This window comes from Podarcis pityusensis, assembly GCF_964106645.2.
Source record: "Podarcis pityusensis genome assembly, chromosome: 1".
Taxonomy (NCBI): Eukaryota; Metazoa; Chordata; class Lepidosauria; order Squamata; family Lacertidae; genus Podarcis; species Podarcis pityusensis.
The window spans coordinates 10,721,121-10,746,697 of record NC_138028.1 but is presented as its reverse complement, the minus strand read 5'-3'; the positions used below and the strand labels follow the sequence as shown (position 1 = coordinate 10,746,697).

At 47.6% G+C, this 25,577-nt stretch overlaps 2 protein-coding genes and 1 long non-coding RNA gene across 8 annotated transcripts in view; 1 reads left to right on the top strand and 2 right to left on the bottom strand.

The window, feature by feature from the left end:
* Positions 1-12,986, bottom strand: part of AKAP5 (A-kinase anchoring protein 5) — an 18,398-nt gene extending 5,412 nt beyond the window's left edge. The window contains exon 1 of one of the 6 annotated variants that reach the window (XM_080985765.1): positions 12,880-12,986. The gene's annotated coding sequence lies outside the window, so the exon portion shown is untranslated. Of the gene's footprint in view, positions 1-5,816; positions 5,867-11,974; positions 12,172-12,465; positions 12,769-12,789; positions 12,811-12,879 lie in introns of those variants that run through there. The other 5 variants (XM_080985766.1, XM_080985761.1, XM_080985762.1 and 2 more) reach the window with 5 other exon arrangements.
* LOC308470360 lies at positions 6,760-24,931 on the top strand. Its single transcript, XR_013982391.1, has 2 exons — positions 6,760-7,212; positions 24,186-24,931. It is a non-coding gene; the product is annotated as an uncharacterized lncRNA (long non-coding RNA).
* The window catches only part of MTHFD1 (methylenetetrahydrofolate dehydrogenase, cyclohydrolase and formyltetrahydrofolate synthetase 1), a 74,571-nt gene continuing 70,721 nt past the window's right edge, over positions 21,728-25,577 (bottom strand). The window contains exons 28-29 of the mRNA XM_081023756.1: positions 24,019-25,577; positions 21,728-22,938 (exon numbers count right to left, since the gene is read on the bottom strand). The gene's annotated coding sequence lies outside the window, so the exon portion shown is untranslated. The remainder of the gene's footprint in view (positions 22,939-24,018) is intronic.

Sequence of the window (25,577 nt, the reverse complement as noted above, 5' to 3'; positions counted from 1 at the left end):
AGTTAATGGCTTGCAAACAGGGGAGCCGATCTGTCCGTGAGTACTGGACTGAGTTCACCATGTTGATCCATAAATTGGGGTGGGATCTATCGGCGGAACCCATTCAAATGCTCTTTGAAGAAGGGCTTTCTTCGGCTGTGAAAGACGAACTTTCCCGGGCGCCCAGGGCGGAGTCTATGGACCAGCTGACCAAATCAGCGCTGACCATAGGAGCGCGCCAGGAGGCGAGAGCATTGGAGAGGCGGGAAGGGAAGGGGGAACGTTGGAAGGAGTTCCGCATTCCAGACATTCCAGAGCCAACTTTCCCGCCGGCAGAGCCGATGGAAATCGGAACAGCGCGCGCGCGCGCAGTTTCAAAGCCCAGTGAGGGGGGAAAGAAGGAGGGAAAAGGCGCCCGGAAATGCTATCTCTGCCAACAGCCAGGTCACTTTGCCAGAGTCTGCCCCCAGAGGAAGGAATGGCAAGGGATGGTAGGAGCTGTGGAGGGAAGAGAGGAAGAAATACCGAAGCAAGTAAAAGCCAACGCCTGGCTGCCACCGTCGGGGCACAGCAGCCAGGCCAAAGAGCAGTGAAAGTGCCCACGCCAGAACCTCCTAAACCCGCCCTAGTGATAGAAGTGGCGCTAGAGCTGCCAAACGGACACCCTCTAAAGATAAAGGCGCTGTTGGACTCAGGCAGCTCCTGCAATTTCATGAGCAAAGAGTTTGCAGCTGAACACCAGATACAGACGATCCCTTTAAGCAACCCCCTGCAGGTGACCACGATCGATGGCAGGGAGCTGTTGGGAGGAGAAGTCAGCTTGCAGACCGTCCCAATGATAATGAAGGTGGCAAGGCACACCGAACTGATAGCGTTTAATGTGGCCACCTTGGGAGGAGCTCCCATTATATTGGGGATGAGCTGGCTAGCGTTACATGATCCGCTGGTGGGCTGGCATCAGAGAGTGGTTTCTTTTGGTTCAGCACATTGCTTAGAACACTGCAAAGAGGGAAAGGGTTTGGCAGGGGCCCAAGCCACCCTAGCAGGGACTGAAGTAACGGAGAACGTGAAGGTACCACGACAATACGCAGATCTCCGCGACGTCTTCAGCGAAAGGGAAGCTGACCAACTACCCCCGCATAGACCCTTTGACTGTCAAATCAATTTACTCCCTGGGGCACAGCTCCCTGTAGGCAAGCTGTACGCCATGTCAGACAGAGAGATGCAGGAGCTAAGAGAGTTCATTGACAAGAACCTGAAGAGAGGGTTCATCAGAGAGTCCAGGGCGGTGGGGGGCAGCCCAGTGTTTTTTGTGGATAAAAAAAACACGAACAAGCCGAGGCTTGTGTGTGACTTCAGGGCCTTAAATGCAGTGTCAGAACCAGTGGCTTTCCCTATACCCAGGATTGACGACATTTTGACAAGGGTCAGGAAGGGAAAGATTTTTACTAAACTGGACCTAAGGGGGGCGTACAACCTGATACGAATAAGGAAGGGGGATGAATGGAAAACCACCATGTTCACCCCTTTGGGGGCATTTGAATATTTAGTTATGCCCTTCGGCCTACAAGGAGGCTCCGCGTGCTTTCAATCGTTTATGAACCACGTCCTGGGGCCTTTGCTTTACAAGAATTGTGTGGCCTTCTTAGACGACGTGTTGGTGTATTCTGAGAATGAGGAGCAGCATGTGAGAGACGTCAGAGAAGTGTTGAGCAGGCTGCAAGCCAACCAGCTGTGGGTGAAACTGGAGAAGTGTCAGTTTCATACCAAGGAGGTGGAATTCCTGGGGTATCGCCTGTCAGACAAGGGATTGGCCATGGATCCCGGCAAGGTCCAGGCGGTGCTGGAATGGAAAACACCCAAAACAAGGAAGGATGTGCAGAGGTTCCTAGGATTTGGGAACTTCTATCGTAAGTTCATCCGAAACTTTGCCCACCTGACGGCGCCCATTACGGACTGTCTCAGCAGTAAGAAGAAGTTCGTTTGGACTGAGGAGGCGGAGCGAGCATTTGAGGAACTAAAAAGGGCCTTCGCCTCGGAACAACAACTCCTGCATGTGGATTTACAAAAACCGATGAGAGTGGAAACTGACGCATCAGACAGAGCTATTGGGGCGGTGCTTCTGCAGCCAGGGAAGGAGGAGTCAGAGTGGAGACCGTGTGCCTTTTTTTCGCGAAAGCTGAACAAATCCGAGAGGAACTACACGGTGTATGACCGAGAACTACTAGCCATTCATGAGGCGTTCCGGAGATGGAGGCACCTGCTAATTGGCGCACAACATAAGGTGCAAGTGTGCACTGACCACAAGAACCTAGAGTATTGGAGGACGGCACGAGTGCTCAACCAACGGCAAGTGAGATGGGCCCAGGAGTTCTCCAAATTTAACTTTGAGATTTGTTACGTGCCAGGCCCAGAGAACATTAGGGCGGACGCTCTCTCACGCAAACCTGAATATTTGGAGGGGGAGGGAGCACCCGAAGAGAGACATGTCATTCCAGAGGACCGCTGGGTGTGTGGGGCGGCATTGGTGGGACAAAGAGAACTGGTAGAGGAAACAGAGAATGATGAATACGCCCAGAATAAGCTCAGAGGTCTTAGGGGTGAGGGAGAGGAACCAGGGGGTTTCGAGGAAAGAAATGGAGCTTTGTATTACAAAGGGGCACTGTATATCCCTGAAGGAGACTTAAGGGGGAGGGTACTCAAGCAGTTGCACGACAGCCCCACGGCGGGGCATTTTGGACAACACAAAACCATGTGGTTGGTCACCAGGGAATTTTGGTGGCCTAAGGTGAGGGAAGATGTACGGGAGTATGTAAGAGGGTGTGAGCAATGCCAGCGAGCCAAAGGGGAGAGGCGGGCACCGGCGGGGCTATTAGAACCCTTACCAACCCCAGAACGACCTTGGGAGGCAGTGTCGATAGATTTTATGACTGATCTGCCGAAGTCCAAGGGGAAAACAGCCATCATGGTGGTGGTAGACCTACTAACAAAGATGTGCCACTTTGTAGCCTGCTCGCATGCAGTCACGGCGGAAGAGACAGCGAAGTTATTTGTAGAACACATTTTTAGGTTGCACGGAGTGCCATTGAGGGTGGTCTCAGACCGAGGAAAACAATTTACTTCCAGGTTCTGGAGGAAGCTCATGAGCTTACTGCAGGTGGAGGTCAACTTTTCGACTGCCCGGCACCCTGAAACCAACGGGCAGGCGGAAAGAGCAAACGGGGTCCTCCAGCAATACCTGAGGTGTTATGTCAATGACAGAGAGAATGACTGGGTAGAAAAGTTGGCGCTGGCGGAATTTGCCTACAACAATGCCGAGAATGTGTCCACAGGGATGAGCCCCTTCTTGGCTAATTATGGGTGTCATCCCAGGGCTTTCCCAGGGGGAGAAGGGGAGAGATGGGGTGTCCCGGCAGCCGAGCATTTTGTAGAAGAAATGGAAGCAATCCATCGTCAGCTCCAACTCAACTTAGAAAGGGCGAAGGAAGAATACAAGAGGCAGGCAGACAAGAACCGAAGGGAAGGTGAAACCATAAGGGTGGGAGATAGGGTGTGGCTGTCAACCCAAGGGTTGCCGTTCAAAGGAGGTTGTAAGAAATTAAGACCCAGGAGATTGGGTCCCTTTGAGGTCATTCAACAGGTCAACCCAGTGGCTTTCAGGCTCCGGTTACCCAACCACATGAAACTGCACCCAGTATTTCACAGGTCGTTACTGTCACCGTATGAGGGGGGACGAGAAGGGATGGCCACTCGGGGACCGGTCATAGAAGAAAGGGAATGCAGCAGCCATGTGGCAGAAATCCTCGACGCCAGATGGAAGGGGGATCAGGTGGAGTATTTGGTAGCGTGGGAAGGAGAACCGGAGTCAGAAAACACTTGGGTAATGGCAGAAGATATCAATGACGAGGTATTGATAGAAACGTTCCATCAAAGGTTCCCAAGGAAACCTCAGCCTGTGGAGAGGTTCCGGAGGGAATACTTTGGGACCACCGATGAGGAGGAGGAGTTGGAAGGATTCTCGGAATCGGAAGGGGAAGGGGAGATGGACTCTGAGGAGGAGGAGTACTTCGAGACCAGGAACCGCAACAGGTGGAGAGAAGGGTTCGGGACATCGGAAGATGAAGGAAGTTCATTCCGGGGTTTTGCCTCCTCACCGCCCGTAGAGGAGGGGGCGAGAGGGGATGAAGGGGGCCCTGGAGGGGAGGTGGATGTCAGGGAACTGCCATCGGAAGGAAGGGAAGTGAAAGGGCTCACACAGGTTGGGAGAGACTCAGCAGCTGAAGAGGGAACCAGTAGGGGGAGAGGAGCTGAACTGAGGGAAAGGGAGCTGGAGGGATGGCTCAGAGACACTTCCAGCGAAAACAGTGGGGAGGTTTCAGGACCTCCTGTAGGGACACCCACTCCTCGCCGGAAACTGTCACGCAGAGAGTCCAGAAGACGTGTTTCCGTTAAGGAGCTTTTATGTTGGAAGCGATTCCGAAAGCAACCACTGTCGGAATCTGCCAGCGACTGACGGAGCCATGTTTAAGGGGCTCCGTTACAGACAGAGGTTTGCAAACTTGACCAAACTCTGAGGGACTAGGATTTTACACACAAGCAGCTCATCGTCCCATCACAGTAGTGCTTCAGTTTAAGAACAGTTTCAGGTTAAGAACGGACCTCCGGAACGAATTACCGTATTTTTCGCTCTATAGGACGCACTTTTTCCCCTTCAAAAATGAAGGGGAAATGTGTGTGCGTCCTATGGAGCGAAGATGCCATAGCGCCGCGACCCTCTCCCGGCTGGAGAGGTGACGCGCGGCTATGGCAGGAGCCTCTACAGCCCCGCATCACCTCTCCAGCCGGGAGAGCGCGTGCGGGGCTAAAGCAGCCCCCCGCAACCCTCTCCCGGCTGGAGAGGTGACGCGCGGCTATGGCAGGAGCCTCTCCGCTGCGCCTTTCCGCTGCTCCCTGACCTGCTCTTTGGGGCTGGTGGTGGGCTTCCCCCCGCCAGCCCCAAAGAGCAGGTCGAAAGGAACCTGAAGCCTGGAGAGCGAGGCTTCCAAGGTAGCCGCCTGAACGGCACCTTGTTTTAGAGCGGGAAAACAAGAGGGGGAAAGTTCTCCCCCTCTCTGTGCAGCGCCTCCTGCTGCTTCACTGAAGGGGCGCTGGGCAGAGAGGGGGAAAAAACTTTTTTCTTGTTCTCCCCCCTCTAAAACAAAGTGCGTCCTATTGTCCGGTGCGTCCTATGGTGCGAAAAATACGGTAAGTACCCCGAGGTACCACTGTACTTCTAAAAGTGGGTGGAAGGAAGGAGGGGGAGTTTTCCGCCGAGAACCAAGATTCGCAGCAAAGCCTCAGGCTCATCCCAAACATCCAATTACTCACTCTAAGAGCTTTCGTTGAGATCCCTGTGCCCTTACAAATGATTCGTGATAGCAACAGCACAGGCGTCTCCCCACTTGTGCGGAGGGTTAGATTCCCAGGTTCTGCATGTATACATGAAATGGAAACACCACTGGGTTCAGTGGTGGGTGGAATCAAATAATAATTCCGGATGCCCACCCCATCCCCCCTTTTCATTTATTATTATTTTTTTTTAAAAAAAAATTGCAAGCACATTGCAAGAGGGAAAAAAAGGTAAAAGACTTTTTTTAAAAAAAAGGTAAAAGACTTCTGGGGAAAAAATTATAATGAATTTTTAAAAATGATGAAATATACATTTATGAAGAAACCAGAGGCCTTTCTCCTTGGAGTAATAGGTTCTGAAATGCCCAAAAGAGATGTAAAAGTATTTTTGTATGCCACAACTGCTGCACGGATTTTAATAGCCAAAAAATGGAAAACACAAGAATTACCAACGGTAGAAGAATGGCAGATGAAGATGATGGACTTTATGGAGCTAGCTGATCTCACCGGGAGAATCCGTGACCAGAAAGAAGAGGAAAATCAAGAAGACTGGAAGAAATTTAAAGACTATTTGAATGAATATTGTAACATTAAAGATTTGTAATTACTTGAAAGAACTAATTAGGCCTAGGATTAAATTAGGACTAAATAAATAAATAAGAAACAGAAGGATAAGAAAAGTTAGGAAATTTGATTATAACCGGAATATTGTTATATGGAATAATGATATTGGAAACTGCTACATTCAATTACAAGGAAGAGATTAGAGGAAGTCAAGTAATATGTTTATGAAGTTGGAGTTTAACTAATTAATTTTTAAGTCTTATTGTATTTATGTATGTGGTGGTATATGGGAGGTTTGTAATATTTTATTTTCTCTATTATCTTTTTTTTCTTTTATTATTGTTTTTTTCTTTTTCTGTTATGTTTAAGTTATGCCTTTGTATGAAATTTAATAAATATTATTGGGGGGGGGGGACTTTTTATATCATAGAATTGTAGAGTTGGAAGTAATCTCAAGCCGCCATCTAGTCCAATCCCCTGCAATGCAGGAATAAAGGGAGCTAAGCCTTTGGTACACCCACCTCAAACGCTGGTTTAGAGCAGCTGTTTTAACAGCTGTCTAACAGCCAGAGGAGCCCTGGCCCAGAGCACATGCTTGGCATGTAGAGCACCTCAGATTCCACACCTGGCGCCTCTAGTTGAAGGGCTCTATGGGAGCTGTTGAAGCTCAACATCAAAAAAACGAAGATCATGGCCACTGGTCCCATCACCTCCTGGCAAATAGAAGAGGAAGAAATGGAGGCAGTGAGAGATTTTACTTTCTTGGGCTCCATGATCACTGCAGATGGTGACAGCAGTCATGAATTAAAAGACGCCTGCTTCTTAGGAGAAAAGCAATGACAAACCTAGACAGCATCTTAAAAAGAAGAGACATCACCTTGCCAACAAAGGTCCGTATAGTTAAAGCCATGGTTTTCCCAGTAGTGATGTATGGAAGTGAGAGCTGGACCATAAAGAAGGCTGACTGCCGAAGAATTGATGCTTTTGAACTATGGTGCTGGAGGAGACTCTTGAGAGTCCCATGGACTGCAAGAAGATCAAACGCATCCATTCTTAAGGAAATCAGCCCTGAGTGCTCACTGGAAGGACAGATCGTGAAGCTGAGGCTCCAATACTTTGGCCACCTCATGAGAAGAGAAGACTCCCTGGAAAAGACCCTGATATTGGGAAAGATGGAGGGCACAAGGAGAAGGGGACGACAGAGGACGAGATGGTTGGACAGTGTTCTCAAAGCTACCAGCATGAGTTTGACCAAACTGCGGGAGGCCGTGGAAGACAGGAGTGCCTGGCGTGCTCTGGTCCATGGGGTCACGAAGAGTCGGACACAACTAAATGACTAAATAACAACATGGGAACTGTTTGGGGAAGGATCCTGCGCCTCAAACCTCTCTCAGGGAGCAGAGAGAGCTGAGGCAGATGGGACCATGGTCTGGTGATATCCGACACCCTCTTGGGACTACAACTCCCATCATCCTTGCCCATTGGCCGCGCTGGTAAGGCCTGATGGGATTCTGGAGGACAACAATATCCACTTTGTGGGTGGCTGCAGTAAAACAAGATGCCCCATCTAAACATTCCTCCTGCCTTCAGGTCAACACAAGATCAGGCCAGTGGACTCCAACGATAGCTGCGCACATTCGCTAGCGGTGACTTCAACTTAAAGAGCTGTCCATCCTTGGAGGTTTTTGAACAGAGGTTGGATGGTTATCTGTACTGGATGCTTTAGCTGAGATTCCTGCATTGCAGGGGGTTGGACTAGATGATCCCTAGGGGTCCCTTCCAACCAGGGTGAATTTGAAATGTTTAACCACATCTTAAGTGTTTAACCAAATGTTTAACCAACTATTAAGGTGATACCAGAAAGAACGAGTCTTTCTGTTAAAAAAAGAAGAAGATTTAAATCAAGTCTTACTGGCTAATGATTTAAATCACTAGTCAGTAAGACTTGATTTATATCTTTTTTTTTTTTTTTTTTTTTACAGAAAGACTCATTCTTGCTGGTATCACCTTAATATTTGCAACTAGATGAAGGTTTCATTTTTGGAATAATAAATTTTCAGAGTTGTTTTTACAGTTCTATCAAAAATTACTGATTTGGTGATACTCTTAGAAATACATAGACCGATAATGATGAAATTATGGTGAGGTTTAATAAGTGAACTGTTTATATTTTGACAACTGTTCTGCTGTACTTTATTGGAACGAGAAAAATAATCATTTCCTTCATAACAATTTATTTAACTAAAACAATAACATTATAGCATATGTATCCATGCTTGTTAACTGATGTGGCTGAACATTTTTTTTAAACAACTTAGACTGAGTTTTAGCACACATGAAAAACTTAAAACAAATCCTTATTTCCTGATGAATAGCCTTTGCACTATAATGTAACTTAAATAGAAAATCTTTAGAAAGATATTTCCTCCAAAAGCATTTTATTTTAAAAATCTGTTTTAAATTTAAAAAATCTGATTTAAATTAAAAAATCTGTTTTAAATTTTAAAAAATCTGTTAGTTTGGTTTAAAAACAAACCAAAAACCTTGATTTTTATCCACCCTGCTTCCAACTCTACGATACTATGATTCTATGAAGATTTGCTGCAACAGAAGTTCATCTGTCTATGACTTCCTTTCTGTAAAAACCTAAGTCCGTCTGGAAAGTCCATGCAATCAACTATACATGTGTAGTTTGTGCCTGAAAAAGATTTCAGCCCTGGGCTAATTTGTGGCGAGCCACCAATGACCTGAAGCTTGTTGTGCTGTATAAACCTAAATATTATTACTACCTCTATTTCTACCCCATGCCTAGATGGCCAAGTCCAGTCAAAGGTGACTCTGGGGTTGCAGCGCTCATCTCGCTTTCAGGCCGAGGGAGTCGGCATTTGTCCACAGACAGCTTTCCGGTTCTTGCGGCCAGCATGATTAAACTGCTTCTGGCGAAGCCAAACAACTGCAACGGAAGTCAGAGTGCATGGAAATGCTGTTTACCTTCCCGCTGCAGCGGTACCTATTTATCTACTTGCGCTGATGTGCTTTCGAACTGCTAGGCTGGCAGGAGCTGGGACAGAGCAACGGGAGCTCACTCCATCGCGGGGACTCGAACCGCCGACCTTCTGATCGGCAAGCCCAAGAGGCTCAGTGGTTTAGACCACAGCGCCACCTGCCCCCCCCCAACTTACCTTTACAACAAACCTTTGAGGTAGGCTGGTGACTGGCTCAAGGTCACCCAGTCCTGGCTTAGTAGGGATTTGAACCTGCCTCTCTCTCTCCTCCTGCTCCCTCACTCTACAGACCGAGTCTGGTATTCTAACCACCATGTCTAGCTCTAAAGAGGCACCTTATGAAACCAATTACCATATTTTTCGCTCTATAAGATGCACCAGACCATAAGACGCACCTAGTTTTTGGAAGAGGAAAACAAGAAAAAAAATATTTTGAATCCCAGAAGCCAGGGCAGCCCTTCTCCCTCCTCGGGGAAAAGCCCCGAAGAGCCGCACACACGCTCCACGCGGCTCTTTAAAGGGAGCGCTGAGCAGAGCCTCCCGCCTGCATTCGCTCCATAAGACGCACACGCATTTCCCCTTACCTTTTAGGAGGAGAAAAGTGCGTTTTATACAGCGAAAAATACGGTACGTATACTCGGCGGGATTCACCTCCATTGGCAGGTGCCCTACGGAAAAACTTCTGCTCTCAAAACCAGGCTCCCCCCTCCCTGTGAAATTCACTCTTTTGGTGGGGGGAGAATGACCAGGACAGCACTGGCCAGCTGAAATTGCTTGTGAAAGCCGGAACAAGTGCAACAGTGCAGCGCTGAATTCCACCCGCTCTATTTAAATGGTTCCACATGGGCAGATAGTATTTGAGAAAGCAGCAACTCTGTTAGAATGGCAAAGTTCAAGCCTGTTCCCAGAAGAAGGAACCTGTGTTCTGGAGCAAGCCGGCCGAGCTGTGATAGCAGCTCTCGACGCCGTTGGACTTGAACTTGCTATGATCAGAAACACGATAAAGTCTGCAAAGAAAAGAGAGCGCGCGAGAAAGATGCAAGGTCCATGCCTACATATTAGCAGCCACTGACGTCAGCTTCCACTGGTGATCAGCATGTGCCATGGGACAAACCCGAAGACCACTGGTGAAAGTTGTGCACCATTCTGATGCAGTGTGTCCCTGCCACTCGCAATGGGAGCCAGTTCACACAGCCACCGAGCGCAGAGAAATCTAGCAATGTAAATGCGCGTGTGAACTAGACCCAAAAAGGTGAGATTCATGGCTGAATGGAGGATTTGAACCCTGGTTTCCCAGGTCCCAGTCTGACACTGCATCATTAAAGGTGCCCAATGTTAAAATGCAGAGACATCACCTTGCCAACAAAGGTCCATATAGTTAAAGCTATGGTTCTCCCAGTAGTGATGTACGGAAGTGAGAGCTGGACCATAAAGAAGGCTGCTCGCCGAAGAATTGATGCTTTGGAATTATGGTGCTGGAGGAGACTCTTGAGAGTCCCATGGACTGCAAGAAGATCAAACCTATCCATTCTTAGGGAAACCAGCCCTGAGTGCTCACTGGAAGGACAGATCCTGAAGCTGAGGCTCCAGTACTTTGGCCACCTCATGAGAAGAGAAGACTCCCTGGAAAAGACCCTGATGTTGGGAAAGATGGAGGCACAAGGAGAAGGGGACGACAGAGGATGAGATGGTTGGACAGTGTTCTTGAAGCTACCAGCATGAGTTTGACCAAACTGCGGGAGGCCGTGGAAGACAGGAGTGCCTGGCGTGCTCTGGTCCATGGGGTCACGAAGAGTCGGACACGACTAAACAACAACAATGTTAAGTACCTCCACCCATTCTACACGACCACTGGGGAAGTTCTTTGCATGTCTTGATCGGAACTCGGTACACGGAGCCAGCTGCAAAAAAAAGCAGCCAGTGGCAGAGAAGAAAGCCAGAGCACAGAATGAAGCCATATAGCGCAAAGAACGTTTTTAGCAGTCCTTGCACTGAGAGAAAGGGGGAGTTGCAGTGACAGCCATTATCATGTATTTTTCTGCAAGCACAACCCCAGGGTGAAAGAAATGTTAGTCAATCCTACAACCTCGTTATCTGATTACATTGGTATTTATTTGCAAATGAATGAACAATAGTTCGGAAGGTGTTTTTTTTTAAGAAAGGGGTATTGAAAACAGTTAAAACAAATTACAGTCACAGGAATAGGGTGGAAACACCTGTCACAGGTGTTAAAGGCCAGGATAAAAAATGATTTCCACCTGTCCCATCAAGTTCCACTGAAAGCATTATTTCTTCTATTCAAGAAAAACGGGGGGGGGGGGGCATTCTAAGCTGCTACCTGCCAGGCACCACAATATGGGTGTATTATACATATATTTAAAAAATTGACACCCGGTTAAGCCAGATAACCTTTTAAATCAATTAGCCAAACCCTGCAAAACACAAGCTGCCTTGTGCATTTCTAATGTATATAATAGCATGCAAATTTGATTTGCAAAAATCTGACACCGCTCACAAGAGCGACAAGCCCCTACAAGGTAGTTTCTGTACTGCAAACCCAGCAATTTTGCAGGAATCCATTAAGTGGGATTTTAAAATTTTATTTTAAAGGTACGTCGTAAAGGTAGCCCCGAATACCTGCAGTCAGAACTGCTGACTCTCGATTCACAGAAAGTGTGCCAGTCTACAATTCCACCTGTTCTTCAGACAAAGGATTGAAGCTGCCAGCACCGACTCCGGGAACCAGCAAGACCTTTCCAAACCACCGGGCAAGAGATCCCCGAGGCACCCATTCTACAGACAAGTCACTGAGGCTGAGAAGGAGCCCTTCGCTTGGCCCCAAGGGACCATGCTCAGGTTGGCCGCGTGGAGATTTGCATATCTCCCTTCTGAAAAATTTGTATGCCGCTTAATCGTCGAAATCTCTAACAAGCGGCTTACGCGGACCAAGACCTGGACTATGCACCGCTCTTTCTTTTTTAATCACTCCCCCCCCCACCCCCAATACTGCCTATCATTTAAGGGGAACCTGCAACTACCTGCACCTCGTTGTTGCTGGCGCTCGGGCGATCCTCATCCCGGCTGCGGAGCCTGGGAGCGGGCGCGCCTTGCAGCTTCGAGGGGCGCCTTTCTTTGCAGAGCAAGCGGGCGCGCTGCCCTTGTGCAGCTGCAAAAGCCTCGCGCTTGCAAGGCGCCCGGCACGCACATCCCCACCGCCAAGCCCCCAGCGCGCACGCTGCTGCTGCTGCACGCCTCCGCGGCTCTGCACGCCGCGCGCTCCCCCTCGTTGCACCGGTGGGGGCTGCCTGCGGCTGCTCGCCCGTCCCGCCCCTCTTCCTCCCGGGCGCTTGGCACTCCCGGGCCGCCGGGCGCGATGCACCCCCGGGCATTTGCTGCAGCGGGATTCCGCGCTTGCTGCCTCGGTGCTCGCCTACCTGCCTGGCCGCCCGCTCCGGATCTGCATCCCCGCTCCCGCCTTGGCAATGTGCAACCGCTTCCCCGGGGCGATCGCTTGCCCCGCCAGGCTCACCTTGCGCTCCGGCCGCCGCGCCTCGCGCCTCGCCCGCGCTGCCGTCCTGCCTGCCTGCCTGCCTGCCCGCCGCTCGCGCTCTCCTCCTGCCGCGGCGCCGCCGAGATCCGCCCACTGGACGGCCGCGGGGAGGGGAGAGGAGGCGGGGAGCCGTCCTTCGGGCGCCCCCTCGGCGCGCCAAGGCGAAGCTCCCCGCCCAGGATCGGGTCGCGGCAAATGCAGGAGGAAAAGTGCCGCCCACCCCCGGTCCTTAATTCGGATTAACAGACGCCGGGTCGGCCCCCCCGCCAAGAAACTAGCGTATAGGTGACGAACCAGACCTACGTGCCCTGGAAACATGCAGGTGTCGCTGCTGCGTGGAAAGATGGAAACGTTTCCCATAACGCATGTCCTGCAAACGCGCGCTTCTCTTACGCATAGTGCAGCAAGGGCGCAGGTTCACACGTTCGCACGCGCGTCGGTAGTTTTCTCTGAGGGCGCTGGAGGGAAGTGCTGTGTGTCCCTTTGAAGCCCTCTCCAGGGTCTGGGCGGAGAGCCTTTCCCATCGTCTCATACCGGATCCTTTGTAAAAAAAAAAAGCAAAACTATTTCTTCCGAGGATCGAACCTGACACCTTCTCCACGCAGCGATAGCGCCTTCCCCTTCCCTCAAACATGGGGGTGTTTGTGATGGTTCAGGGTATGAGCACTGCCTCCCTTGTGTCAGAGCAATGATGGCCCCATTCACATCTACAAGTTACTGTGCCTTATTTTCATCAGCTGGCAAACACGAATGTGTGAACCAGCTTTTATAGTGCAGCCAGGTTACTACAATATTCATTCAATTTATATACCTCCCTTTATCCAAAGGTCCCAGGGCGGTGTACAACATTAAGAACATAATTTACTCAGCATAATAATGAAAACATAATACACATCATAATAACCATGTAATCATAATAACAGTCTCTCGCACATTTAACAGGCCATAGATTATTCAGTAACCAAAGGCCTGGGTAAAGAGGAATATTTTCACCTCTGGGGAGAATGTTCCATAGTTGGGGAGCCACTGCAGAAAAGGCCCCGTCTCATGCTGCCACCCTCCAAACCTCTCAAGGAGGTGGGGATATAGAGATTACAAACTCAGTGTTCGGGTTGGTTCAAATGGAGACAGACGTTCCTTAAGGTATTGAGCTCCTGAGCTGTGTAAGTCTTTATAGGTCAAAACCAGCGCTTTGAACTGGGCCCGGAAACTAATTGGCAGCCAGTGCTCTATCCCATGACTGCCCACTGTATCTGTTTGAGACAAGTCTGGGTACCTGTCCTGTTATTCTTCACCTCCAGGCGTTTTTCCACACCTGCAGTGGTGCCCTCTTGATTTTGCAGACTACCGACAGCCACCAGAATCCTTGTCTACTGGGCATGCTGGCCGGGGCTGATGGGGTTTGTAGTCCTCAACATCTGGACAACATCAGACTGGAGGAGCCTGGTTTAGAACATCCATGAGGTCAAGGATGCAGAGCCTGTGGCTCCAACTCCCATCTGCTCCAACCAGGAAACCCCGGTGACCAGGGCTAATGGGAGATGCGACTTACACAAGCATTTGGGTATTCTGATGGGGTGTTTATGAACAAGAGGCACATGGGGCTCGTCAACCTGGGAAGGTAGCCCATCGAGGAGAAGGAAGACTCTGATCCTAAACCTCTGCTGCCTTGGGGGACATATTGGAGAGACGAAAAGGCTAAGGATTAAACCCTCCACAAATCCAGAATGGAGTCCCTAAGATGGATGGATGGTGCCTCGTGTGTCTCCTTCCTGCAACTGCTACAGCCAAGCTGGTGCCAAACATACTGCTCTGCTTTCCTTTGGACCACACCACGAGCGCTGAGAGGCAGGTCTTGTCCTTTGGGCAGCCCAGGACTCCCTAAATATACACTGCCCAGACTTGTGCCCCAAACTGGTCTCCTAACGCAGCAGTTTGACTTCACCCCCCGAGGCACACTCCATTGTCAACAACATAAGAAGCCCTGTTGGATCTGGCTAAAGGTTAATATTGTTTTATAGCATGGGTAGGCAAACTAAGGCCTGGGGGCCGGATCCAGCCCAATTGCCTTCTAAATCCGGCCTGTGGACAGTCTGGGAATCAGCGTGTTTTTACATGAGTAGAATGTGTCCTTTTATTTAAAGTGCATCTCTGGGTTATTTGTGGGGCATAGGAATTCGTTAATTCCCGCCCACCCACTCCAATATAGTCCGGCCCCCGACAAGGTCTGAGGGACCGTGGACTGGCCCCCTGCTGAAAAAGTTTGCTGACCCCTGTGTTATAGATTATAAATGCTGAATTGATTTGTTAATAATAAAATATGGCTTATTGTTTAAGTTGTTGCTTTTTGCTTTATAGATTGCAATTGTTTTACTGATGATTTAGTTTATTCTGTATTTGTGACGTTCTGTTATGTTCTAGCCAGCATGTTATTGTTATTTATTGCTTGTAAGCCACTTTGAGACCCATTTGAATAGAAAGCGGCATATAAATGTAATAAATCGAAGCACCACCAACTGGCATTCAGAGTCTTCCTTCCTCTCACACGGGAGATAGAACGCCGCCATCTTGGCTTAGGCCTTTATGCAGTAGCAGCTGGTCCAGTCTGAACGTTATCAAAGGAATCCAATTTGTCTTGGCTGTCTTCCCGCACATGGGAAACGAGTCCAAGAGGCCAGGCCTGCACAGAAGCAGCCGGTGATTGCAATACTAATGTCTTCAGACTGGTTGATATGCTATGGGTTCCCCCACCATTGCGACTCATGCAAACATTGGGGATGCATTCCAGATTAAACCCTTTAATGAAAACACCAGCTTTATCAAGCTGAATGCCAAAGTCGGCCATTCAGCAGTGCGATCCTAGCCTGAAGGAAGAGGATATTTCATAGAATCACAGACTTGTAGAGGTGGAAGGGACCCCAAGAGTCATCTATTCCAACCCCCTGTGATGCAGGAAATGTGGGGTATCTGGAGATGGGACTTCATTCTATGAGGCAGGGAGGGGGAGCCTATGGCATTCCGCCAACGGCTGTTGGACTCCCAACTCCCATCATCCCCAGCCAGTGTGGCCAATAGCCATGCACGATGGGAGTTGTAGTCCAGCATATTCCAGAAGCCTATGGGATCCCTTTCTCTGAAGAAGCACTGCTAACAGATTCTGTTAGTTTTTCTGTTTAGCACACCACCTTAAATTAACCCCCACTTTCTTTTTGTTAAGATTGCCTTGATTCTCCATAACACAAAACCCTTATAATCTAGCTTTTCTGCTGGTAGCCTGCACCTGACAAGGAGGCTCTGTTTTGGCCTGGAGAAAGAATTAATGAACTTCTTCTTCTTTGGCGATCACTCATAACCGAGTAAGATTGTGATATGGTCTTAACAGTGTGTCTGTAAGTGACTGTGGAGGCCAATTCTGGATCCACACGTCCTTCCACAGTGGGGACATAGGTTTCCGGGCGGGAGTTGATCACAGTGAGGGTTTGCCAAGTGTGCCTTCCTCTCATCGCGTTTCTCCTTTTGTCCTGAGTTTGAGCGTCTTCAAAGTCCACGACACCTTTGGGAGAGGCTATTCTCCAACGGGAGGCCAGTGTTTCCCAATTATCCATGCTTATACTGCATTTTTAAAGATTTGCCTTGAGAGTATCTTTAAACCTATTTTGTTGTCCACTGGCATTTCGTTTTCCATTCTTAAGTTTGGAATAGAGCAGTTGCTTTGGAAGATGATAATCAGGCATCTGAACAACATGACCAGTCCAACAAAGTTGATGTTGAAGAATCATTGCTTTGACACTGGTGATCTTCACTTCTTCCAGTGCATTTGTTCACCTGTCTTCCCAAGTGATGTGTAATTTTTTTCAGAAACACCATTAATGGAATCTTTTGAGGAGTTGGAGATGGTGTTTATACGTGGTCCATGTTTCACAAGCGTACAGTAAGATTGGTAGGACAATAGCTTTGTAAACAAGCATTTTGGTTTCCCTGCGAATGTCCCGGTCCTCAAACACTCTGCACTTCCATCAGGAGAACGCTGCGCTCCCAGAGCTCAGATGATGCTGGATTTTGGCATCCATGTCAGCCCTTGTAGAAAGATAACTGCCTATGTAGGAAAAATGATCAACGTTTTGTAGGGAAATGGGCAGACGACATTCTTAGCAATGTGAGTTGCACCCATACCTCGTAAATACATTTATTGTTCCTTAACTGTAAATCTCTGCTATTCGCCTTACTTTTAATATGTATGATAGGTTGTCTGTCTTTATTATTATTTTACCATTGATGTTCTGTAATGTGTTTTTAATGTTGTACACCACCCTGGGATCTTCTGAAAAAGGGTGGTATATAAATTGAATAAATAATAATTATAATAAATTAATAAATTATACACAGAGAGAGATAACAAACAGAATGCCCCTCAAAGAGTGCAGCATCTTGTCAAACAAATTAGTCGGTATAATACAATTTCCCTCTTTCAGAAAAAGTGTATTTCCATTTCCTCAGAAGAAGCAGGTGGTCTGTGCTCATGTTGCCTTTTTATGTGCGTATGATGTAAAACTGGAGCAAGCTGCAGAAAACCTACCTGAATTTTCATTGCTGCTTTGTCAGTGTATCTTTGCCAGTCGATTTTTCCATAAGAATTCGGTTCCCAAGCAATGTAAACCCAACTGCTAATCAATCTGTGCTTACAGATCTCCAGAACTTAGCAATAGCAAGTTCCTTCCTCTCCTCTCCTCTTTACCAGCAACCCCGAATAAGAGTTATGGAGAACGTGAAAGCTTGCACAGCATCTTGTAATATTTTGCTTGGCCTTGTAAAGATAATATGGATTAATGTCCTAATAAGAGTTAAATCCTTTGCAACGGATGAGCTGGCCCAAGAGATGAGTCCTATCTCCCTATCTGCTCATCTGCAGCTAGCTTGGCTAACGGAGCGTTTTGGCTGATTGCAGAGTTAAATGATGCCGCAAAGAGAGTTTGTCTCCAAATTGCCTCCCTCTGGAACCTCTTCCTTCCTGGAAATTTGCACTCCCTTTCCCCAAGGTGTCTTGTATGCCCCTGCCAAGGGACCCTTCTCAAAACCTGAGACCCACGGCTTAACACAAATTTGTACGTGTGCCGTTGGTAAGAGTAATCTCTCTGCCACTATTCTTCAATTGCAAGTTTGTGGCTGAATGGAGATTCCAATTTAGCAATTCTCAGTACAGACCCATAGAATGGCAGAAAGCCTTGGTTAAGTAACTGGAGGGGTGGAAATGTTTAATTGTGAATGCACCCTAGATTACCGGTTCCCATACTCTTTCCCCCACATGGACCACTTGAGAATAGCTGCCGGTCATGGCGGACCACTTATTTTTCTACCTGTTGCATCCTCTAAAACTTAGGACACTTTCCCCCTGAAATATACTCGGAGTTGAGTGTGAATTTCATGCTCTTTATTCAGCTCATAGTAGCAAAGAATGAATCTTCCCCCAAAATGTCTAGCTACATATACATTATTTACACAATGGGCCCTGCGTGATTGGCCGGTTCCGGGCTGCTCCTGTAGGCCAATCAGGTTGCGTATTCACCTCCTCCGGAAGTCTGATTGGCTGTTCCTGCAGGCCAATCAGGTCACTGATTCACTTGCACCTGGAACTGGATTGGGTGGCTCCTGCGGACCAATCGGACTGCTGCATTCTGGATCCTATTGTTCTAGGATTCAGCTCAGTAGTAACACTCCCAATGGGTAGTACACCATTTTTCAAAGAAGAAGAAGAAGAAGAAGAAGAAATTGAGAGGTACTCTTCACTTTTCTTACACCACCTTACAGCTCAGTTGGTTAGAGCATGGTGCTAATAATGGCAAGGTTGCAGGTTCAAACCCCGTATGGGACAGCTGCATATTCCTGCACTGCAGGAGGCTGGACTAGATGAACCTCAGGGTCTCTTCCAACTCTATGATCCTCCCAAAAAAACACTTGCTGGGTTGTGCGAGAAGAACTACCTTCCCACATAGAAAACAGAAAAAGTGGCATAGAAAACAGAAGAAGTGGCCTTCTACCAGTTCAAACTATTGATCTAGCCCAGTACAATCTATTCTGGCTGGCCGCAGCTCTATAGGGTCTTTCCCAGCACCTGCTGCCTGATCTTGCAAAGCACAACCTCTACAGCCCCTCTGCTAACGACCCTTTTGTTCTGGGTGTGCAACGCTGTTTGGAAGGGGGTGCTCTAATAGTGATTTATGCAGAGACAACATACTGGACGAGAGGGACTTCTGCTGCAATCTCGGCGCCCAGAGAGCGCCCGTTCAGATAATTTCCAGCACAGAGCTGTAGAAGACGGATGAGCTTATGGCTTCGCTGTGAGTAAAGAATGACTGGGAGCAGGCAAAGGGACAGCAATAAATCACACAGGCGTGCAACAGCCTCCTTGGTGGCCGGGCGCAGGAGTCTTTCGTGATTTATTACTCATAGCACACCAGTTGCCAGTCTCTCAGGGTACAGCACATTGCATGCAGAATAACTACCTCAGGAGGACACCAAAACAGTTGGTTCCTTTTGCCTTGGAGACCCCTATCAGCTGTCACTGCTTGAACACAATGCTTAAAAATGGGGGTGGGGGGGGTTTAAAGGGAACATGAAACATGTTCAAAGCTCTTTACAGGTAAGACAATAAACTAATTGTTGCATGAATTTCCTTCTTCCCAATAGGTAAAGGGACCCCTGACCATTAGGTCCAGTCGTGACCGACTCTGTTGCGGCGCTCATCTCGTTTTACTGGCCAAGGGAGCCAGTGTACAGCTTCCGGGTCATGTGGCCAGCATGACTAAGCCGCTTCTGGCGAACCAGAGCAGCGCACGGAAACGCCGTTTACCTTCCCACTGGAGCGGTACCTATTCATCTACTTGCACTTTGACGTGCTTTCGAACTGCTAGGTTGGCAGGAGCAGGGACCAAGCAACAGGAGCTCACCCTGTCGCAGGGATTCGAACCGCTGACCTTCTGATCGGCAAGTCCTAGGCTCTGTGGTTTAACCCACAGCATCACCCGTGTCCCAATAGCTAGGCTGTATATAGCAAGCCTTTCGCCTACACAGGGGCTCCTCCCTTGTGAAAGCAACTCCAGAAATTTTTGGTTTGCCACCACTACAGAACTTAGGAGCACCAGAAGTTGCCTTATACCGTGTAAGATCACTGGTCCTCCTAGCTTAGTAGTGTCAACACTGCCTGGTAGTTGCACGCCAGGACTTCGAGCATGGGATGTTCCCACTCCAGACCTAACTTGAGATACGTGGGATTGAACCTGGGACTTTGTGTGTGTAAAGCAGTTGCTCTGCCCCTGAGCTATGGCCCCTTTCTGCATTCTATGCCCACATAAAACACTGCATAGAAGCCAGCCTGGGTGTGCACTTGACATGGGTGGGCAATAGCTCAGTAGGTAGAGCACGAGACTCTTAAATCTCAGGGTTGGGGGTTTGAGCCCCATGTTGGGCAAAATATTCCTGCATTGCCGGGGTTGGACTAGAGGATCCTCGTGGTCCCTTCCAACTCAGCAAAGCATCCTGTGACTGTCTTATCTGAGTTGCTTGGCAAACTAGCACATAGCATTAGGTACGTAAAGGGCTCTGGTTATGGTATTCTTTGTTGGGACGTAGGGGAGACTTGTGAAGACTGTTGGAGAAATTTATGGAACTGTGGAAGCTTTGAGAAGAGCTCATCTGAGAGAAGGTGGACAACTTACAAGTCTTCTGGACTCAAGAGAACTCTGGAAGTTGCAGGACTTTGAAAGCATCTCAACTTAGTACTTGTCTTGTGGACTTTGAAAGCAAAGAACCCTCTCTGGGCTCAGAGAGTGAATACTTCTTGTAGCAACTGCCAACAGCTTGTGGGTGTGTTGGTGTTTGCCAAGTAAAAGCTCTCTCTTCTACACAGTTGTTTCCTATGGTTAGATTAACCAATGGAGTGAACTTCTATGGCACATACAAAACACCAGGCACGGTATTGGGACCCGTGCTTTTTAACTTGTTCATAAACCATAAAGAATTAGGAGCAGTGAGGTGGCCAAGTTTGCTGATGATACTGCATAGTTCAGTCAGTGAAACAAAGAGAGATTGCAAACAGCTCCAAAAGGACATTTGCAAACTGAGTGAATGGGTAGTAAAATGGTAAGGAATATGCTTTCAGTTGCGAGCAGAACAGGGGTGGAGAAGCTGCCACACTAAAGAGGTTGCTCTCATAAGTCTCAGCCAGGATGGCTAATTGCTAGGGATGATGGCAGCTGTGATTCAACACCTGGAGGACCACAGGTTTTGGCACCCCCGATGTAGAGCACAGCCTTACACCAGGTCAGACTATTTGTCCATAGAGCTCAGTATTTCCCACTCTGGCTGGCAGTATCTCTACAGTGTCTCAGAGAAAGGTATTCCCCTTCCCCTCCAACCCTGATCTTTTTAGCTAGAGATGCCATGGTTTGAAATGGAGATCTTTTAAAAAGGCAAAAGGTAAAGGGCCCCTGGGCGGTTAAGTCCAATCAAAGGCAACTATGGGGCGCAGAGCTCATCTCGCTTCAGGCCGAGGGAGCCGGTGTTTGTCCACAGACAGCTTTCTGGGTCATGTGGCCAGCAGGTCTAAATGCCATTTACCTTCCTGCTGTAGTGGTACCTATTTATCTACTTGCACGGTTATGCTTTTGAACTGCTAGGTTGGCAGGAGCTGGGACAAAGCAACGGTAGCTCACGCCGTTGTGTGGATTCAAACCGCCGACCTTCTGATTGGCAAGCCCAAGAGGCTCAGTGGTTTAGAGATCTTTTACCTGTAAAGCATATGCACCACCACTAAGCTACAGAATAATCTAAAATGAATTCAGCTTTATTTTCAGTAGGTGTTGAGGAGGTAAGGAGTATAAGGGTTAAGTTAAACTGAAGGCTTTAATAAGAGTTTCAATGAGAAGCAGTATGCCCCTCGATCTCTTTGAACGAAGGGCGACGGCACACAGGCAATGAAAACACCTCAGATATACATCAAAATCCAGTTGACTATATGTCTGGCCTTAGAATTTCCTTCTATATGTGAACATTTCCCTTTCCCCTTTCCAGAGACTCAGGACCCCGGTTTAACCCCATCCATGTTGGTGCATTGCAGATGCAAATATTGCAGCATTTATAATCCATTTCCAGTAACCAGGGCTCTTGCCCAAAACAGTTCTGGAACTCATAATAAAAACAAGTTCCTCTACATTAATCACAGCACATTCATCAAGTACCTGAGAGCTTTTCAAAGATGTAGCAGTTTATTTGTGTTAATTACAAGTCTGGCAACAATTGCATTTTCACATTAGGAAGTAATATATCTTTTGGGGGAGAGGAAAGAGGATGTTCCTCTGTGTGTGTGTGAGAGAGAGAGACAAACCTTATTTGAAACAGCTTTTGCATCTTGTTTGATCACTTGAGCAGAAACATGAATGTTGCACAAAAGAAATAAAGGTTTGGCAGTGAACACCAGGGAACTATTAAAAAGGCAAAGCGGGAGGAAAGTCCCATCCTTGAGGTCTTATGTGGGAGATCCAGTCTCCCCACAAATAGAAAGAGGTGCCCACCAAGGAGCACTGAAGGCAAAGCCTTTGGAGTTGGATTTTTGGACTTCGGATTCTGGAAAAAAGAAAAATCAGGGCTGCACGCAAATTTCTCTTACGCGATGCTGACGGAGATGGAAAGAGCACTGGCCAATTTGGGTCTCTCTTGGAGGTCAGGATCTGGACTTCAAACAGGAGTAAACCCATCATAAAAACCGCAGGAATTATTTCATTTGCACCAAAGAAAGAACAAGCATATGAACCACCCAAGACACGTGGGAGCCTGTGGAATAGCACTTTATAAATCGGCAGCCATCGAGTCAATGTTTTACTTTATTGTTACTAATGCAACTGTACATAGCTGGGGTTGTTATTGGGTTGGGGAACTGAAGCTGATTGTATGTTCATATATTCAAAATTAATTTAAAAACACGTTTTAAAAAACCCACAGGAACATAGGAAGTTGCCTTATACAGACCCAGTCCATCTGGCTCAGCACTGTCTACGTTGATTGGCAGTGGCTCTTTAGGGTTTCAGAAAAGGGTTTTTTCTCCCAGCCCTACCTGTGGATGGAACCTGGGATATTTTTCTGCATGCAAAACCAAGAACTTTGTCCTTTTATGAATAAGAGAGAAGCATGGAGCAAGGAAAGTTTCCTATCCATCATCTCTAATTTCTTTTGTCAGAGTTGCACGACTGAGAGTCAGAAAAGGACTCAAAGGAGAGGTATTCAGGTATTTTGTACATTCCCAGTGCAGGGAAACATCCTGGGCAAACAAGGTGTCTTACGGCAGCAGATGCCTCTGCAATCACCCGAGAAGCCATCAAGGTTGACCGTACAAGTCCACATTGTTCCCAGCCATCCTTGTTGTCTGACAATGGTTAGGGTAGGCGTAAATAAACTCCAGATCTGGAATGAAACCAGGAACGGAACAACTCCTACAGCAAGCAGTGCCTTTGAAGCAATACAAAATGAAAATACAGCAGGACTTTAAAAGGTGCAGCGTGCAGACATCAAGCACCCACAGGGAAAAGTATACTTAGAACCAGCACACAGTGAGGGCAACATAGGGATCCCAAGAGATCTGGGCAATTTGCTACAATGGCTGGCTGGCATCCAAGCGACAAGATGACCTATTTGGTTGCGGCCTGCGCTGAACATGTGCCAAGTCCCAATCCCTGACGGGAAAACTAAGATGCTTGTTAAATGAATTCCTAAGCAGTGCAAAAATGGAAGAAGTTAAACAGAGTTTGGCTTTGAAGTTTTCCTTTCTCCAGTTGCTATGAGGAAGACAGGCTTTGTTCATGGGTGCACGAAAGCAAACATACACTCAGACAGGTGTGCGCGCAAGCAAGTAAACCAAGCAGCTACCCAAGGAAGCATTGCTCAAGTGATGGGCAGTTCTGCTCCAGTGCGTGGGAAGCTGTCACTAGAGGGAACACAATCATCCACCCACTTCCCTGTATCATTTAAACTAGATACACATCTCAGAATAGACCACTTGTCGCCCACTGAGCCAAACACAATGCCACCAACCTGCTCGCCAATTGTCCTCTATTTTATTTTTTTTCTGCATCCCAAAGACTACTAAATAAAAAGGGAGGTTGATCAAGCTACCTGATGGGCCCCCATCCGCGCATTCAGACTGGCTGATCATATATTTGCAAGCCTGCATTAGGAGAGTTGACTGCTTCCGAACAGGAGATGAAGGCCATTTAAACTGATGTGAGCATGCAAAGCAGAGACATCACCTTGCTGACAAAGGTCCGTATAGTTAAAGCTATGGTTTTCCCAGTAGTGATGTATGAAAGTGAGAGCTGGACCATAAAAAAGGCTGATCGCCGAAGAATTGATGCGTTTGAATTATGATGCTGGAGAAGACTCTTGAGAGTCCCATGGACTGCAAGAAGATCCAACCTATCCATTCTGAAGGAAATCAGCCCTGAGTGCTCACTGGAAGGATAGATCCTGAAGCTGAGGCACCAATACTTTGGCCACCTCATGAGAAGAGAAGACTCTCTGGAAAAGACCCTGATGCTGGTAAAGATGGGGGGCAGAAGGAGAAGGGGACGACAGAGGACGAGATGGTTGGACAGTGTTCTTGAAGCTATGAACATGAGTTTGACCAAACTGCGGGAGGCAGTGGAAGACAGGAGTGCCTGGTGTGCTCTGGTCCATGGGGTCACAAAGAGTCGGACACGACTAAACAACAACAGACCATGCAAAGCACCCTTTGCACCGTCAGAATGCTGGTCTGTTTGTCCACAGTGGCCAACCAGCTGCCTCAGTGGGAAGTCCTCCAGAATGATACGTGGATGACGGCACTCCCCTATTGTTGTTTTCCAGCAGTTGGCGTTTAACAATCATACCGTCTCTGATCCTGGAGGTAGTATACGACCATCGTGACTAGCAGGCACTGTCTACTAACAACTTAGGCAATGCAGTGCCCTCCAGATTTTTGCTGGCCTCCAATGCCCATGAATCCCGACCAGCAATGGCCTATGGCCAGGGTTTATGGGAGTCGTAGTTCATCCTTCATTTGGAAGGCACCGCACTGGATGACCCTGGCCTACGATGAGAAGCAAGAACTCAAGGTCTCAGGCACAGGAGTTTCTCAGGCCTGCCTCCAGAGATTCTTTTAACCGAAGGGATTGAACCTGGCTTACTGCCTGCGTGCTTCTGCCATTGTGTATTGCCTTGCTGATTTCAGAACGGGCTGTGCAGCTTGGGGATATGTGCAGAGTTGCCTGCTCCATTCCATGGGAATGTACTAGCATTCATAATTACACCAAAGATTTAAGACGTTAAAAACACACTTTTGTACACTAGGCACTAATAGAGGATGCTAGGGCTGCAGTGTTTGAACTGATTAATCAGTTAGGATTACATGATCACATTTTTTTTTTTAACCAACCCAAAAAAGGATCTCTTCCAATTAGCTGGGCAGATTTTTTAACAAAGTATTGCGAATATAAAAAGTGCAGAAGGCAAACACCATTCTAAAAGAAGCCTTCTCTAGCACCTCTTTCCAAAAGAACGCTTCTTTGATATTGCCAAAGATGACACATACAATCTACTAACAAAGAAAATACTACCTTTTGCTTAGAAATATTCCGTTTACTAATATGCATACTGCATAGATCGAAACTCATGTGATTAATCAATTAAAACGTCTTTAATAAGTTTGCTACCCTAGTTAAAACCGCATATTGCTTTTCACTGACTGTTTAAAACCACGTTTTGAACCCATTTTAAAAGGTTTCTGGGTGATATCCAACATTAGCCAGAGTAGGCCCTCTGAAATCAATGGAGTTAAGTCCATAGATCTACTCCTGAATATGACTAATTCTGGTGATCACCCTTTGCATTTAACATGATGCAGACTTTCACCTGTAGTGACTAAAAAGTAGACAACCTAATTAAAAATACAGTATTACAGATTATTATTTTTTTTAAAAATGCCACAGGCTAATTTGTTTCCAAAGGCTGCCTAGTGTCCCCTTGAGGTACCTTCTTCAGGTTTCGCCAAACTGGTATTGCTTGGATAC